Source organism: Cupressus sempervirens, chromosome 3 (genome assembly GCF_028749045.1).
Source record: "Cupressus sempervirens isolate cs-2001-9-10 chromosome 3, ASM2874904v1, whole genome shotgun sequence".
In the NCBI taxonomy this organism is placed as follows: Eukaryota; Viridiplantae; Streptophyta; class Pinopsida; order Cupressales; family Cupressaceae; genus Cupressus; species Cupressus sempervirens.
In genome coordinates, this window is record NC_143120.1 from 623324217 (window position 1) to 623341006 (window position 16790).

The 16790-nt window shown below is 30.7% G+C and overlaps 1 non-coding gene across 1 annotated transcript; it reads left to right on the top strand.

Moving 5' to 3' along the window:
- The first annotated feature begins 1945 nt into the window (after positions 1–1945).
- TRNAQ-CUG (transfer RNA glutamine (anticodon CUG)) lies at positions 1946–2017 on the top strand. Its single transcript has one exon. It is a non-coding gene; the product is annotated as a tRNA-Gln (tRNA).
- Positions 2018–16790: the final 14773 nt, after the last annotated feature.

The following is a 16790-nucleotide window of genomic DNA, read 5'->3' on the forward strand; positions in this document are numbered from 1 at the left end:
TATGAACATTTGCTTATATTTGTTTGACGGGAAAAAAATCTATATTTTTGGTATTTTTAAAAAATTAAAAAATACACTTTAAAAATTCAAAAATAAATAAAATTTTCGCTCAATTTAAAAAAAAAAAATTATAGACATAAACTTCATCCAATTTTACACATTTCATTAGTTTACATCATCTTCAAACTCTAAGCACAAATGCCACTTTTATTTCGTTAAAGTTGAAGACTTTAAATTCTGATATCACTTCTCCTTTATAAAAGGTGACACAGGTTTGTGCTTTTACCCATATACAAGGTGACTGACAATAGTTACAAAGAGCAAGTATATGCTACACAAAACCTTGCATCCAAGGCACAATAAAGAACATGACTAAACTTCTAGAAAACACACATCTCATGCAATATCATTTTTCCTTTTACAATCTCATGCATTCCTAAATGCAAAGTGCAACATGCAATGATTTTAAAAAATCCATAGGGTTTTGGTTTCCTAAAAGACATGCTAGATAGATTTCCTAGGAATCTCATGAAGATCTACTATCATAATCCTTGCATTACACATGCAAGATACATCACTCACATGATATAATACACATTTCTCATCATTATCAAAAACACTCATATTTTAGTGAAAAAGTCAATAATCAATTAAATACATCAATAAATAATAAAACTTCACCATTTTTCTTGCTTCACACATGTAGAGAAATAAGCATTTAATTTTTGAGTGCAACAAACAAATAGATTTCACATTTTTCTCGCATATTGCACATTTATGCATATTTTAAGTGAAAATGTAATCACACCAATCTAAGGTACATAGTTTACCAACATTTAAGAAATATTCCATCCTTTTAATTTTAAGAGAAAACAACATCAACTAAGAAGCATGATGTACATAAGAGGTAACATTTGAGAGTGAATATCTTGACCTCTATAACTCAAGCAAGGAGCATCCTTTATTGTCAAGGATAACAATATGGGGAGACTCAACAATCAACCTAAGGAACTAATACATATGTACATAGACTAAGCTAGTTGACTTACAATTATGCAACCTAGGGTTACAACTAAGCATAGTGAGCACAAGGCCCTAGAGTGGAAACTAGAGCTCTAATACATATGTACAGATTAAACCTACAAAACAAGTGTCACATTAGCAATTACCATAAAATGCGAAAGTCTACAAAAGTTAAAGTCAATATGCTTTGACCAATCAACAATAATATTATTCTTTTAATTTTAAAAATAAATATACAAATATGAAAAAAGAATATAAACTGACATATTCTAAACTTACAAATGACAATTTTAATAAGATCCAGCAACTAACCAATCTAGTATACCAAAGAGACCATCAATCAGTTTACAAGAATGCCAAGATGTTCTAAACATGATGACCTAGCTAACATGAGCTCAAAACTTGTTCAAGAACACAAAAGAGTGAGATATTGTATGAATGTTTTCCCACCATACCAAGAAGTTGTTAAGCTTCCCAAAATGAATTTATAATCTTCCTTGACTAGAAAGGAAAAGTAATAGTGGATGATTATATTGAATGATGAAATTTTACATGAAATTGTTAGTGAATTTTACATGGCAATTCGAAAAATAATGGAGCTAAGTATCATAAGTAGAAAGTATAAATCAGGTTGTGACACCCCCAAACTTTTCCCGTAATGTTCATTTTGCATAGGTGGAAAGTATGAATGCATTTGCAACAACACACTAAAATCTCCCGAATAGTAAATACTTCAAATTTGATACGTTTTCTTGGTTGAAGATGACAATAGAATTGAACACATGGAAAATCAGAAAATTCTATTGATAACGATTGAATTAATCAGAATATATTGGTACTGTTCCAGGACTTTGGAAGTAACGTAAAACGGTTCAGTTTTCTTCTGTTTCTTATTAAAATATTGCACACGTTAAGCATCAGCGGTCCTATGGTCTAGTGGTGAGGACATTGGACTCTGAATCCAGTAACCCGAGTTCAAATCTCGGTAGGACCTTTTTTCCCATCTGCTTTACACTGAAATCGATTCCTGTGTTTTATTTCTATTTTATTTTTGCTCTGATGTAGTCATTGGGTGAAAAAAAACTCATTATTCTATTCTTTTTTAGGCTGAAATCGATTCCTCTCTTTTATTTCCATTTTATTTTTGCTCTGATGTAGTCATGGGGTCAAAAAAAAAAACTCATTCTTCTATTCTTTTTATTATCGGAAAAGACAATAACAAATATGAATCTATACTAAAACCATCTTGATATCTCTATTATATTCTTGTTCTGATAATTAAAATAAAAAAATCTTGAATGCTGTGTTTTTTCTACTAATCGGGCCAAAAACCACCCATGAAATCTCAGGATTCTTGTGTTCTTTTTTGTTTTATTGTTGCCCTACTCATCCCTCAAAGAAATGGATTGCTTTGTTTTATTTTTGCTGTGATGTACATTTGACGGTCACTCTTACCTGTTAAATGACTTTCTAATGACGGTTTACGCTTTAACTAAAATATTGAATGTGTGATGGCTTTATAATTGTTTGGCCCATCATAAAACGGCCAATATGGCCATCAAATTCCAGGTTTGGGCTAAAATAACTCATTGATCTGTTTTCTATCTTTTCTAAATTCTTGTTCATGGGGACAGAAAAATCAGCTTGCTGTGTTTTTTTCTGGCATATTGGTCTATTTTATTCGATCTTTCCTTAAAAAACTACGGATGTATCTTCTCCTGCTTTCAACTGCCACTTATAAATACTGCACACAGACATATTCATTTACTTCAGGGTTCAATTTGAATTGGTGTAGGATTTTATAGTTACTAAATCATTTTTGTTCTGATAAGTAGGAGATAATTTTCACAGCAAGTCAAATTGTGATATTGCTATCAGATTTTAATTGTGTAACTTGCTGTGGAAATTATCTCCTACTTATCAATTAATGAGCTTAAGGAGCTTTCTGATGAATGGTTCACAAGGCACAACACTTGGTGAAGGTTTTGCAATTGGAGTTGAAGCAGAGTGCGTTTAATTTAACGATAGAGGAAACTATGTAGTTAAGTGCGCTCAAGCTGTAGTACTGGGATGGGTGACCTTTGGGGAAGTCGCTGTGAGCATCACCTAGATCCAATGAGTGCTAAGTGTTCCATTTTATTCTCATGAGAGATGGATTCATGTTGAATCATTACTCATGAAATATGGATCAATGAATTTGACTCAAATACTACACATATAAATAGCAATATCACAAATTTTGTTCTCTCAAATTGAATTGATGTATGTATTTGAAATGATTATGTGACTAAATATACTCTCCTAAATTATCTTTCAGCACTTCCATCTTATCAAATGAACCCTATTAAGTCACAAAAAATTCAGCACTACTGGCTAGCTGCAGTTCTAATGGTGTACATTCTTAATATCTTTGAGAGTTAGCTGATAACTCTTGCAAGCTTAATTGGTATTCTGATTCTTCCAAACTTGTATGTGAAATGATATTGTCTACTGTGATGAGATTATATTTGATTATTATGCTATTTACATTTCTTAGTCAAGACAATAAATAATAGTGTCAAAACTGATAACAAGGGAAACTAGTTTCTTTCTTATTTCTCGGTAATGTTATCATAGGAGAGATGAATGAAAGAATATCGTGTCTATACTAGGCTCCTAGCAGATATTTCCCACGCCTCTAATGCTTGTAATGTTCTCGCTTCGCTTAGAATCTTTTTTCCTACAACTTTTTGAATATCAGGAAAAAATATCTTGGTCAGGTTTCCGTGTCTTTAAAATTTTATTCTGAATTCAGGGGCTAGGCCTGCATGTTGCATTATTAGTTTTGGAGGAATTTTCTTGGCCATGTCTATGCAGGCATCAAAACAACAAATTTTAAATAAATTTTAATTTAAGATACAGTTTTATTTTTAAAAATTAATTTAATTTTTAAAAACAATAAAATATCAATTTGATGCCGGCATAGACATTGGCTATTTTCCTACCTTCAGATCCGCTCCTAAGAGCATGGCCAGTTGCTCTGGACTGTAAGCTACCCATCCTAAGAGTTCTTGACAAAAATCGTCTCAACTGATAGAAATCTCCATATATGAAATAAAACTTTAGGTTTTAATTTTTGATAAGTTTGTCTTTTGTTCAGAAACGATTGACATATATTGAGATTCAGCTCATTTATAAGTGTAACTGTAGAACCAGTTCACTATCACAGTAAGGCATAGATAATATTATTTTAGGTTGTTGCCTGAACCACATAAGTTAGCTCTTTCCTGTGAGGCAACCAAGTGTTTTCAAGGCTAAATGTGTTAACCTTCGTAAAATATTTCATATGCCATCTAATTAATTTGGTGGAAATCTGGAAGACGATTGAAGTTTGAACAATAAAGTCTTCTTTACAAGATTTACAAACCACCTGGAGCACATTTAATTCTGAGCTAATTAGCATAAAATATGAACACAATTGGAAAAAAATAAGCATAAGATAGAAGAGGCAGACGAATATAACGTTAGGATCCAAACTGAAATTTGTAACTGAAACTTTACAGAAATTTGAACTGAAAAGTTGAAAACAAAAGAATCCATCTGATTTTAGGATTCCATTATTGAAATGCATGATTTTAGGTAGAAGAGATCTAAATTAAAGGATAATAGATATCAAAGGAAACAGAAGAAATTGTATACAAACTAAACAGAACTATTTGGCGAAGTAATTTTCTAGTAGATCACAGAAATTAAAGTTTCTAGGTGACGGTAGCAAGGGCTGAAATAGTCATTTACCCTTGCTACCACAATCCTACCACTAATCCACAATTATTTGTGTAGTCAGCAGGAAAATAACCTTGACAACTCCTAATCTATCGCTTTATAATTTTCTCCTTGGCATGATGTATGCGTTCAACCTACTATTTTAATCATGAGCACACTCTCTAGTGTGTAACTGTTTAGTCCAGTGGTATTAATGCCTCCTAAGTAAATCCTAATTAACACAATTCCAGTTAGGACTAATTAGATAAATCTTGCATTCTCAAATCACTCACATACTATGATTTTATTCATTTTGAAATTAATCTAATCCGTATGATCACCAAGGAATCATATAAAACTAGTATGACCCTTCCCTAAATCATCATATAAAACCAGTATGACAACTATTTTTCTGACAGGCCTCTGTAGGTCAATGCCTACAGAGAAATTGTTATTTCATTATTATCTGCATTTTGGGACTTTTGGCTCCGGAGGTTCCTAGCTCACTCCGTTATGTTCTCTTGCATTTTTAATTTATCAGAGTCCTTAACTAATTGATAATTAACATGGATATTCCATACCTAGTTCGCTATAATAAATCTTTTAAACTTGCAGGTGAAATATTTTAGTTAGTTTCAGTGCAATTTCCTTCATATATGCTTTAGGCAAGCAATCATATTTGTGCTTAGAAACAAATTCAATGTTTTAGTTATTGTACACTATTGTATACATATAATGAAATGAACAAGAACTGGAAACTCATAGAACTCGATAAAATGGGTTTAGAAGGAAGAAATCTGGTGTGGAAAAATTTCCGAAGAGTAGTGTGTATTCTTGTCATTATCTTTGCAACTGCACAAGCCGATATCCCTGTTGAAGGCTTCTAAGAACACTAACATCACAGAACACTGGTGTCCTTATAGCTTGCTATTTTTTATAGCTTAGTTAATTAAATTCCTTAGCAAAAATAATTATACTATGACAATATCTCATTTGCCACCCAGTTTCATGTACCCGTTTTGTCACATTGCATACTATTGTTTGTTTTGTGAACATTGTTTAGTTGCTTGTGATCCCAAGCTATCTAGACCACTGTAGTATCCTTGTGTAACCTTTCTAGATCCATATACTCTTCTATTCTCTGTTTTAGATTTTTTTTGGTTCATTATCCCACAGTGTGGTGATTGCAATAGAATCCTTATGTAACATCTATATTTGAAGAGAGAGGTAGAAAATGAATATCAAAGAGAGCGAGAGAGAACGAGGAGAGGTAGAGAGGACTTGGATAGGATAGAGAGAGGAAGAGAGAGTGCATAAGATCTAGGAGAGAGAGAGAAATTGGATACTCCATGGAGATAGGAAGAGAGAGTGGATAGGAAGGGGGGAAGTGTGTGTGTGTGTGTGAGACTGATAGAAAAAGATAGAGCATAGGATGGATGCACGCATGCGCACACACACACAAGGGAAGGGAGAAAAATTTGTATTTATATAGTGCATATGTGCTATGTCAAAACACACAAAACAGTAAAATAGGAATCTGATTGTTGAGAAAGGTGCACATTCTCTATTTTACTATCTATCTGGTTCTATTTTTATGACAAAAATATTATTTTCGTGGTGTTGGAGGTCACAAAGTACCAAAGTCAATCATTTTCTACATTATTTCAAGTGTTAATCAACATTGCAACATACTTGAGGTTAGTGCAGTCCTTTTTAAATGTACAATGTGACTATAGAGACAAATTTTATTCTAATTTGACAAGTTGTAATATATTGTATTCATAGAAATCATTGTAATTTGTATGTTTGATCGATTTGATGTTTAGAAGTCACTGTAATTTGTATATTTGATTGATTTCATATTTAGAAATCATTGTAATTCATAAGTTTGAATGATTTGACATGTATAAATCATGATCATCCCAAGGAAGGAAGCAAAAAATCAAACAATAGAAGAGGAGGAGAGAGATTTGGCTATTAAAAGGAACAAAATGAGAGTATTATGTGAACAAAAAAAATTGCAATCCATTAATGAAAAAATTTCTTTGGAAGAGGAACATGAATCACCAAGAGAAAGAAACAAAGATTTTGAATTGGAAAGACAAAGAGAAGAAATGAGACTCTTACACTCAACAAGATAATCGAATTGTGAAGGTACACCATCATCCAATATTGGAATCACATCATCTCATGTTGAAGGAACACCATGTTCTACTTTTGGAGCTGTATGCACTCCATCATGTCATGTTGAAGGCACACCATCAACATACCAAGTAGGTGATACTCCATCTTTTGCATCTTATTGCCAAGGCACACCATCTTCAGTTGAAAGTACAGAATTTACCCAAAATTATGTCGATGTTCAAAATGTTGAGCCCACTGAAGAGATTAGAACACCTACAATTCATTTTAGAAACCCAAAATATTCAAATGATATTGATGCTATTGTTTTGCAATCAATGCTTGACAAGATTCTAAAGAATTTTTGTCAAAGAAAGTTGATCATATATGGTGATCATTCATTGAAAAATTAAATGTGAATGGAAGATGTCATTTTTTGTGTGTCCAGGCAAGAACGAAATTGGATCACTTGGTTATAAATGGTGAAGGTTTAGAATACCCTATAGGTGCAGTGGTTGCAACTAGTACATGGTCCTAATAAACTTTCCTTGTAGCTTGTAGAAGGCCAAGAGTAGTGTATAAGAACCCACGGTTCATAGGCAGGGATGAAATAATATTCTACTTCCATGGCAAAAAAGGCCCGAGACTTTTGCCTCATCTTCGATGGGGGCATGCACATAAACATGCACTTCATAGACAAGACCAAAAAGAATATAGACAACCTCAAACACAACTTCTCATCCCACCAAACATTAAGCTCATATGGGTGGACCTAACCACATATTAAATTTAGTTATAAAAAATGGAATAGGAATAGGTTATTCCTATTCCACCTTTTTAAGTGGGAAGTGTGCCATGCCCATTTTGGGCTAAAATTAGAATTACTAAATTTAATTCTATTTTTTGGTTTTGCAACCAAACACTGAATTTTCAAATTCTAGTAGTAGGATTTTCCTATTTGCATCCAATCCCTACTACCAAATGGGCCCTAAGTGTTTTGTCCACTCTCCTCTAAATTTATGATCAGAGAAAAGTATTGTTGAAGATCTTTGAAAAGTAAAAGCTTCCATTAAGCTAAAAGGTTTTGTCAAAAGTGTATCTTCCCTTGATAGACATTGATTCTACTAAAAATTTATGATCAGAGAAAAGTATTTTTGAAGATCTTTGAAAAATAAAATGTACTTCCGTAAGCTAAAAGATTTTATCAAAAGTGTATCTTCCCTTGATAGATATTTATTCTACTCAATTAGGACACTTTCTTGTTGTACCCTCTCTCCTCTGTATTGATGTTGTCAGAAAATGATTATAAAAATTCTTGTAATAGTAAAAAGTATTAGATAGAAAGCTAGCAATATTCTTGTCATTCTTGGTGATCATAATTCTCTTTGCTTATTATAGAATGTTGAAACTAATGAAATTTGTATTATTCTAAATATATATTTTATATGTTATTTTAAATGTTTTTATATTTTTATATTTGTGTTAGCCTCGGGGAGCCATTAGAAAACAAATTTCATCTTCTTCATGTTAGTTCAATATATGCTATTGGAAAGTCGATGATGTGAAAGATCCTATCGTTTGTATGTTTCTTGATAAGTTTTTTGACTTTATGCTTCACAGCCTATTGCCAATAGTTTTTTCAATTCAATAAGATTAAATGCATCAAACCAAATAGAGTGAATAATCACACGAGAAAAGATTTAGTTGTTATTATATGGAGAGACATTGCATAATTTTTGCTAAGAAATAATGAAAGTAATGTTTGTTGGTAAGAATTTATTCTACTAAATTTCAAATAAACATCAGAGTTTCTGTTTGTTCCTTTTTTTAAAATTATATCTCCATAGTGTATAATTGATTTTAAAGTTGTCTTCAATAGAAATACAATTGCTATGGTGTCGACTACAATATTACTTCCACTTTCAACCAATTATTAGCTTTTTCTCTCAGGATTTCCCTTCTATGCATTGTTTAGTTCTTTTTACAACTATTTGACAAAATGTTTGCTTTTAGATTTTTGAAAATTACGTTTCATATTATGCATGTTTGAAAATAAGAGTATATTAATTGCTTATCATAAATTAGATTCTATATGTTTCAAACTACCAAGTATCGTCACTATGGGTTAAGTGTAATCTAATCTTGTATTTTACATCCTAGAGTATCAACGCTTAAATATTTTCTAGGTTTTTAGTTTTAAAAATTATTTCAAAATGACAAAACTTATCTGACTAATTTTATTTTGATGAAATATATATTGAAAAATTATTACAGAGATCCACTATCTTTTCCCTTTAGGTTGTGGAAAATAATTAACCACTTCAAAAAAGTATAGTTATCTTTAGTGATGAATTAAACCACGTGACATCTTCACTGATTAAAATCTCAACATTCATGAATTGGAGGGGAATTGAGGAAAATAAATCTATGACTTTGTCAAACAACCTTCAAGCAACCTATGCCAAGACTCACGGCCATTCCATACAAACTAATGAAAATGCAATTTATGTACAACACATTGAAATTACCATTATGTAAAATTAGTTTCTCAATATCCAAAAGACATGTGGTCTCTTGAAGGAATTAGCTTATGCCAATAATACAACATGGGCAATGCATTAGAATGATTATTAAGAATTAATTATTGAAAGCATAAGATCATGTCTATGTAAGTTTATGGCCATGGAATGCAGACTTAAGGTTAGATGTATTTCTCATGTTGTAATATTAGTTGTATTTCTCAATTGGCTAACTCCAAAAGAGCTCACAAAATAACTCCAATTTTTCACATGCCATGTAGAATTTGTGCAATGCATCTTACATAGTGGTAATGTCAATGTGTTGTACAATAGTTGTATTCTCACTGGTTTGTATGATATGGTCATGAAACCCAACACAAGTTGCTAGAAGGTCATTTGACAAAGTCATAATATTATTTTCCTCATCTCCCCTCCAATTCATGGATCTTGATGTTTTAGTTGGTGTAGAGGTCACTTGGTTAGTTTTCACTTGAGATGTCCATAATTTCTTAAGTTGGTCGATTGTTTTCAATAGGTTTGAAGGAAAAGATATTGGATAAATTGATTGTGCAATAGTTTTGTCAATATAGGTGTCATTGGAAAAATAAAATAGTTAATAATTTTTTTGAGGTTGATATAGTTCTTAAAATGTAGATTAGGAAAGTGTATAGAGGGTAAGTGTACAAAGTTGTACCAAAAGGGGAGTATAAGATGCCACATGTTTTTCTTTTGAAATCAATAATTTCTGAACTTCAATGAGAATTAGAAGATAGTTACATGTAAAATTTTAAGATATAACAAAAACAAAAAATTTAGTCCCTCGAATCTAGTTTCTAAACTACTAATTATTTTTTTTAATGGTGGAGTCTAAGACCCTAAAAAATGGGCCCACACAAAGTGGTACTAGTTTTTCGACTAAAAAATATAACACAGTGTCATGTGCAGTGCCCCTAAAATGCTAACTTTTTATTTGAAATTCTTTATTCACTCTAGTGAGAAGTTACCTAATATCATGTAGTTTATCTCATATTTTTTCAGGTAATTTTTTAATGTATATTTGTTTATGAATTTTGTATGTGGACACTTCCCAAAAAAGTGAAATATATATGTACTCCCCCTAGAAATTATTGAAAACTAATTAAAAATCAAAACCTCTTTTTATAAAGTGTATAGAATGGAGTCTAGTTTCTAAAAACTTAACTTGGTACAAAATTTGATGAACGACCTAAAATCTAACCCCCAAATAGTACATATTGGTTTTTGAGGGAAAATGTTCATACATTCAAAAGAAATTATAGTTGAAAGGCTTAAACTAGTCTGAATTCAAAATAAATTATATGTTTATATAGCTAATACGAAGATCTACTACATCTTGTAACCTAACTTCATCGATATTGAACCACGATAAAACCTGATGGAGAAGACACAAGAAAAACCAAGCATTTTGTGTATGCTTATTGGAAAACACGTCTCAAACTTGTTTGAGACCACCAAACCTTTAGGTTGGATCTGCAAGGAAAATCCAAGCCTTAGGCTTGGTGACTTCCAATGCATTGTAAAGCATGTGCACCCTATAGTGCGATTACACTATTGTGCATCCACTCTATTTAAAATATAGAGTGATTGCACTATGGAAAAACATAGTATAATGTGTAAGCATTAATTAAGACATTTACAAAGGGAAAAGAGAGGAAGGGTGGAGGGAAGAAGAAAAGGGGCTAGGAAGAGAGAGGTAGAAAATGAATATGAGAGAGAGAGAGAGAGAGAGAGAGAGAGAGAGAGAGAGAGAGAGAGAGAGAGAGAGAGGATACATCATAGAGATAGGAAGAGAGGCTACTCCATAGAGATAGGAAGAGAGATTGGATAGGATGGGGTATGTGTGTGTGTGTGACTGATAGAGAAAGATAGAATGTAGGATGGATATATATATATATATATATATATATATATAGAGAGAGAGAGAGAGAGAGAGAGAGAGAGAGAGAGAGAGAGAGAATTTTGTGTTTATATAGTGCATACATGCTATGTGAAAATACACAAAATAGTAAAATAGGAATTTGATTGTTGAGACAGGTGCACATTCTTTGTTTTACTATCTATCTTGTTCTACTTTTATGACAAAAACATGATTTTTGCAGTGTTGGAGGTCAGAAAGTATGAAAGTCAATAATTTTCTACACTATTTGTGTTAATCAACATTGCAATGTACTTGAGATTACTACAGTCATTTTTTAATGTACAATGCAACCATAGAGACAAATTTTATTCTAATTTGACAAGTTGTAATAAGAAATTATTGTAATCTGTATGTTTGATTGATTTGATATTTATAAGTCATTGTAATTTGTATGTTTGATTGATTTCATATTTAGAAATCATTGTAATTCACATGTTTGAATGATTTGACAAGTATAAATCATCATCATTCCAAGAAAGAAAGAAAAAACTCAAACAATAGAAGAGAAGGAGAGAGATTTGGCAATTAAAAGAGACAAAATTAGAGTATAACATGAACAAAAAAAATTGAAATTCATTAATGAAAATTTATCTTTGGAAGAGGAACATGAACCTCCAAGAGAAAGAAAAAAATATTTAGAATTGGAAAGACAAAGATAACAAATAATACTCTTACACTCAACAAAAGAATCAAAATGTGAAGGTACACCATCTTCCAATATTGGAATCACATTGTCATCTCATGTTGAAGAAACACCATGTTCTACGTTTGAAGGTCTACGCACTCCATCTTGTCATTTTGAAGGCACACCATCAACATGTCAAGTAGGTGATATTCCATCTTTTGTATCTTATTGTCAAGGCACGTCATCTTTGGTTGAAGGTACACAATTTACCCAAACTTATGTTGATGTTCGAAGTGTTGAGCCCACTGAAGAGATTAGTTATACATCAAATATGCATACTTGTCGGATTTATTCTTTTCTCTATTCTTTCTTTGACTTCTTTTGACACTTAGAGGAGGGGACCATGTCAAGCACTTGAACGTTGTATCTATCAAAATTCCATGTGAAAACCTCAAATTACTCCCTATTTCTTATAGGAACTTACTTGACAAATACATCATATTCATAACTAAAGTCTTTAGGTCATACCATCAAACACAATGCTACATTTGATTAACATGATTCTTGCTAAGTTGTCACAAAATGCTTCAAAAAGAGTCAAACCAACAGTTGAGTACTAAGTCACAATTTTTTGGTCCAATAATGTAGCATCACATGATTCATTACTCTTTAGATCTAACTAATGCATTTCATTTGATTATGAATACTCATCATCAACACTGACAACTTTAAAGTTACAGCTATCAATATCCTATTATTATATATATTAAGTTATTAAATCAACAAATGCTCTCACAACTTATAAACGCGCACACATTCTCAACAACTAAGTCTTTCCCTTGCTTTTTTTTAATATTCTTTGACAATTTCAAGCCAAAATAGAACTATTTACTAATTTGTTTCTGGTATGGTGTACATTTGACTATTTAAATGTAGGGGTATTTGGTTTGTTTCTCTATTTAAGTAATAATAATTTTTCAAAGTCCATGTATAATAGAATATTTATAGAAGAAAGAGGGGTTGAATGTACACCATGCCCACCTCTGTCACAAGTGGGTCATCCATCTATTTTGAGCACTTCCATGTGTAAGTGATACACAACTTTTGTATGGATTACCTATTCAATTTTCAATTCTCCCTGAGCCTCGTGTTCTAAGCTCATACTCATCAGCTAGACCAGTTGTTTGCCCTTTCAATCAACAATGCTTATCTCATGCTCAACAACACCACATTCACGAAGCTGACAATGAGATCTGTGGGACTAAAACTTCAACGTAACAATCTTGAGAAATGAGAAAGTATGAAATTATGAATATTGGGCCCCCAATAACAGTGGACCATCATCAAGATTTCAACCGTTTAAGCGCTTTCATGTTGCATGCAGTGTGGAATTCCAAGCTCATGTTGTCAATAGCTCTATGATGGATCTTTATGACCATGCAATCAAAACTTTTGAATACTTTGTTGTGATTATGATCCCCATTCTGCTTAATTTGCAGGTTTAATGGTGAAATTGTTTGATGGTGATTTTAGAAAGTGGTAAAATGAGATTTAATTACAAATATAGTTATGTGTAAGGTAGAAAATAATGTTTTGACTATTAGATTAAGAATACATGAAAGAGTAAGTCGAGATGGGGTGAATTTAACTAGTGTGTAATTAATCTAATTTATTATATACTTCAACTGTTTTAAAGTTTGATAATTAATATTTAAATGTCATTAAAGTTACAAATTAAGATTTAGATTTGGAATCATTTTTTTTAGGAGATTAAGAGATATTTTTATTTATTTTATCTATATTTGAAACAAATAAAGAAAATTAAATACTTTCTTTATATATTTAAAATAGATGAATTAAAGATGGGAACATTTTCATTCATTGCTTGGTCAATAGTCAATATTTAAATTTATAAGAGGTAAATAAGACTTAAATTTAGAAGCAATCATCTTATCATCTCTTATAGGTTTTCTATTGCTAATGTAAATAATAAAAATATTTTTTTTTAAGGTGGTTGTCATAGAGGACATCTCCTTTCATTAACTTAAGAAAGGAACATGTAGCCACAAGTCACACTAAGAAAACTACAACTTGAAATATTTTACATTTTAATAATAATCATAACTATTTTTATTCATTAATGAGATATATACATAAAAAATACCCAAATTAAAGATGAATATAAATTCACTCATATTGTTTATATAACATATTCACTTTACATGATTTCTTTTAGATCTAAAATACTTAAATTTGACAATTGCTAAAATCAAACTTGATTTGAAACTATATATTTTCTTAAAGAACAGCTTTACAAATCATTATACTATCTATTATATGCTTTCAATTATTAATAAACCTTCTTATTTTTAAAAGAAAAACTATCTTTAACTATTAAACCAAATACATACATTAAGAATATGTTATTAAAGATAGAGATATATTCAATCATTATGTAGCTTTTAAAAAGATCATCTTATTACATTATTCTAAACTAATTGATAAATCTCTTTTATTTTAAATAAAAAGTGTCCTTACTCCTTGAATTAGATGCATACCTTACAAATAAGTTGAAAGATGAAGATAATTTCCCTTGATTAAGATGAAGTCGAATTTAAGTTTTATTATTCAATACATTCACTATACACGAATAATTATTTATATAAACCAAACATAAATTTGGTATCACGTACTTTCCTTCAAAAAAAAAATTCCCATTCATCTTATTCACTAAGTTCTAAAGTGATAAATATACCTCTTATTTTTCAAAAGAAAAATTATCTTTATTCATTGAACTAGATTTGTACATAGAATAATAATACCTTGATTAACCATAGAGCCAAATTCAATTATTGTTTATATGATATATTCACTATACAAGATAAAAATATATTTACTATACAAGATAAAACTAGGTTAACCAATGTTAGATTAAAAAGTGGTGAGATGGAAATCATATTTAGAAACATGATTTTATTACGAAATAGTTTTATCAACAATCTTATCATTTGATCTATGTTTTAGACTAATATATATTATTCCTATTTTAAAAGGAAAAAATTATTTAATTATTGATTAAAATACTACTTATTCAATATATTCATTATAATACATGATGAATGCAGATAGACAATACTTTACTTAGACTAAAAGGAGGTAAAATGAGATTTAAACTTGCAATTGGAAAAAAATGCATTTAAGACTCATCTTTTCACCTTATCTATGTTCTAAAATAATAAATACCCCTCTTGTTTTAAAGGAATATTATTTTTAAACTATTTCAGAACCACATACATTTATCAAGCTTGATAAAATGGAGATAACTTCAATGATTGCAAATTCAATATATTCACTATAAAATAAATGAACGATTGATAAACACTATTTAGATCCAAAAGTGGTAAACTGAGACTTAAATTTGAAATCTTACATTTTTTATAAACAATTTTACCAATTATTTGCATCCTATTTATGTTTTAGAAATAGATAAGTTTTTTTTGTCTTTAACTATTAAATCACATACACATATCACAACTACTCTAATTATAGATGTATATAGATTCAATGCTTTCTTTGTTCAATAATTTAGCTATACAAGAATAATGGATTGTCAGTCCTTAAATTAGAAAGAGGGAAATTGAGTCATACATTTGAAATCATTTACCTTTTTAGTAAAATTTAGTTGTATCACTCATCTTATCACCTTATCTATGCTCTAAATTGATAAATAACTCTCCTATTTTAAGAAGACTTTGTTTCATTCTAATAATTGAATCACATAGACATATTGAAAATAGCCCAATTAAAAATGAATATAGATTTATTGATTGGTACCAGTGGGTGTGTGGCGCCAGCGCTACCGGTCACGTTAAAAAGTTTACCAGGCGCATTGAAAAAAAAAGTAAGAAACTTAAATTTAGAACCATATATTTTAAAGAAACGATTTTACCAATAATATTTATCACGTTATCCATGCTCTAAATACCCTTCTTATTTTAAAAAGAAACAATCTGTCCTTAATCATTAAACTAAATATGCATTAAAACTAACTCAATTGAAACAATCATCTATTATTCAATATATTCAGTACCAAAACTTCTGGAGATGCCCTTCAAAGCATCTGATGAATGGAGAGATTCTGCATCTAGTTTGAAAAGTTGAACTGCTTAGGGCTCGATTATACTTCTAATTATTAGAGCTTCATCTTATGTGGGAGTTCATATATTTCCAATTTGGTTGCAGACTATTTCATAGTTTTTCATCTGCTAGGAGAGTATTTTGGTAAGATGTTCAAGTCCCTTTGGTCATTCAAGGTTTCTCCTCATTCTTATTACAAGGCAAAATAGTTAACAAAAACAGAAAGAAACTCTTACACAGACAATAATGAAAATCTTACACACAAAATAATGTAAACAATTCTCCTCCTTTTGTTATGTTTTTCAAAACCAATAAAACACTTGATAAAGTACTATACGTAAGCACCCAAGTTTGTACAAATTTATTATTTCTTGGACCAAGGAACTTTGAGAGCACTGTAGGCTCTATCCCTACGTCATGTCGGGCAATCTCAAGACCAAACATGAATCTGATCTCGCTCACAATCTGGAGAACCAACATAGAAAGCATCAATGAATTCAGACAAGTTTTACAAAGATATACTTTTATCAGATATTATCGAACAGGCATTTTTATTCCTCAAACAACTACAATGTCATATACTATTATCAGATACAATTTAACTCAAATATTTTTCACTAGAACAAAAAGCAACCCATATGATAAGTGATGTTCAAAGTAAACAAAA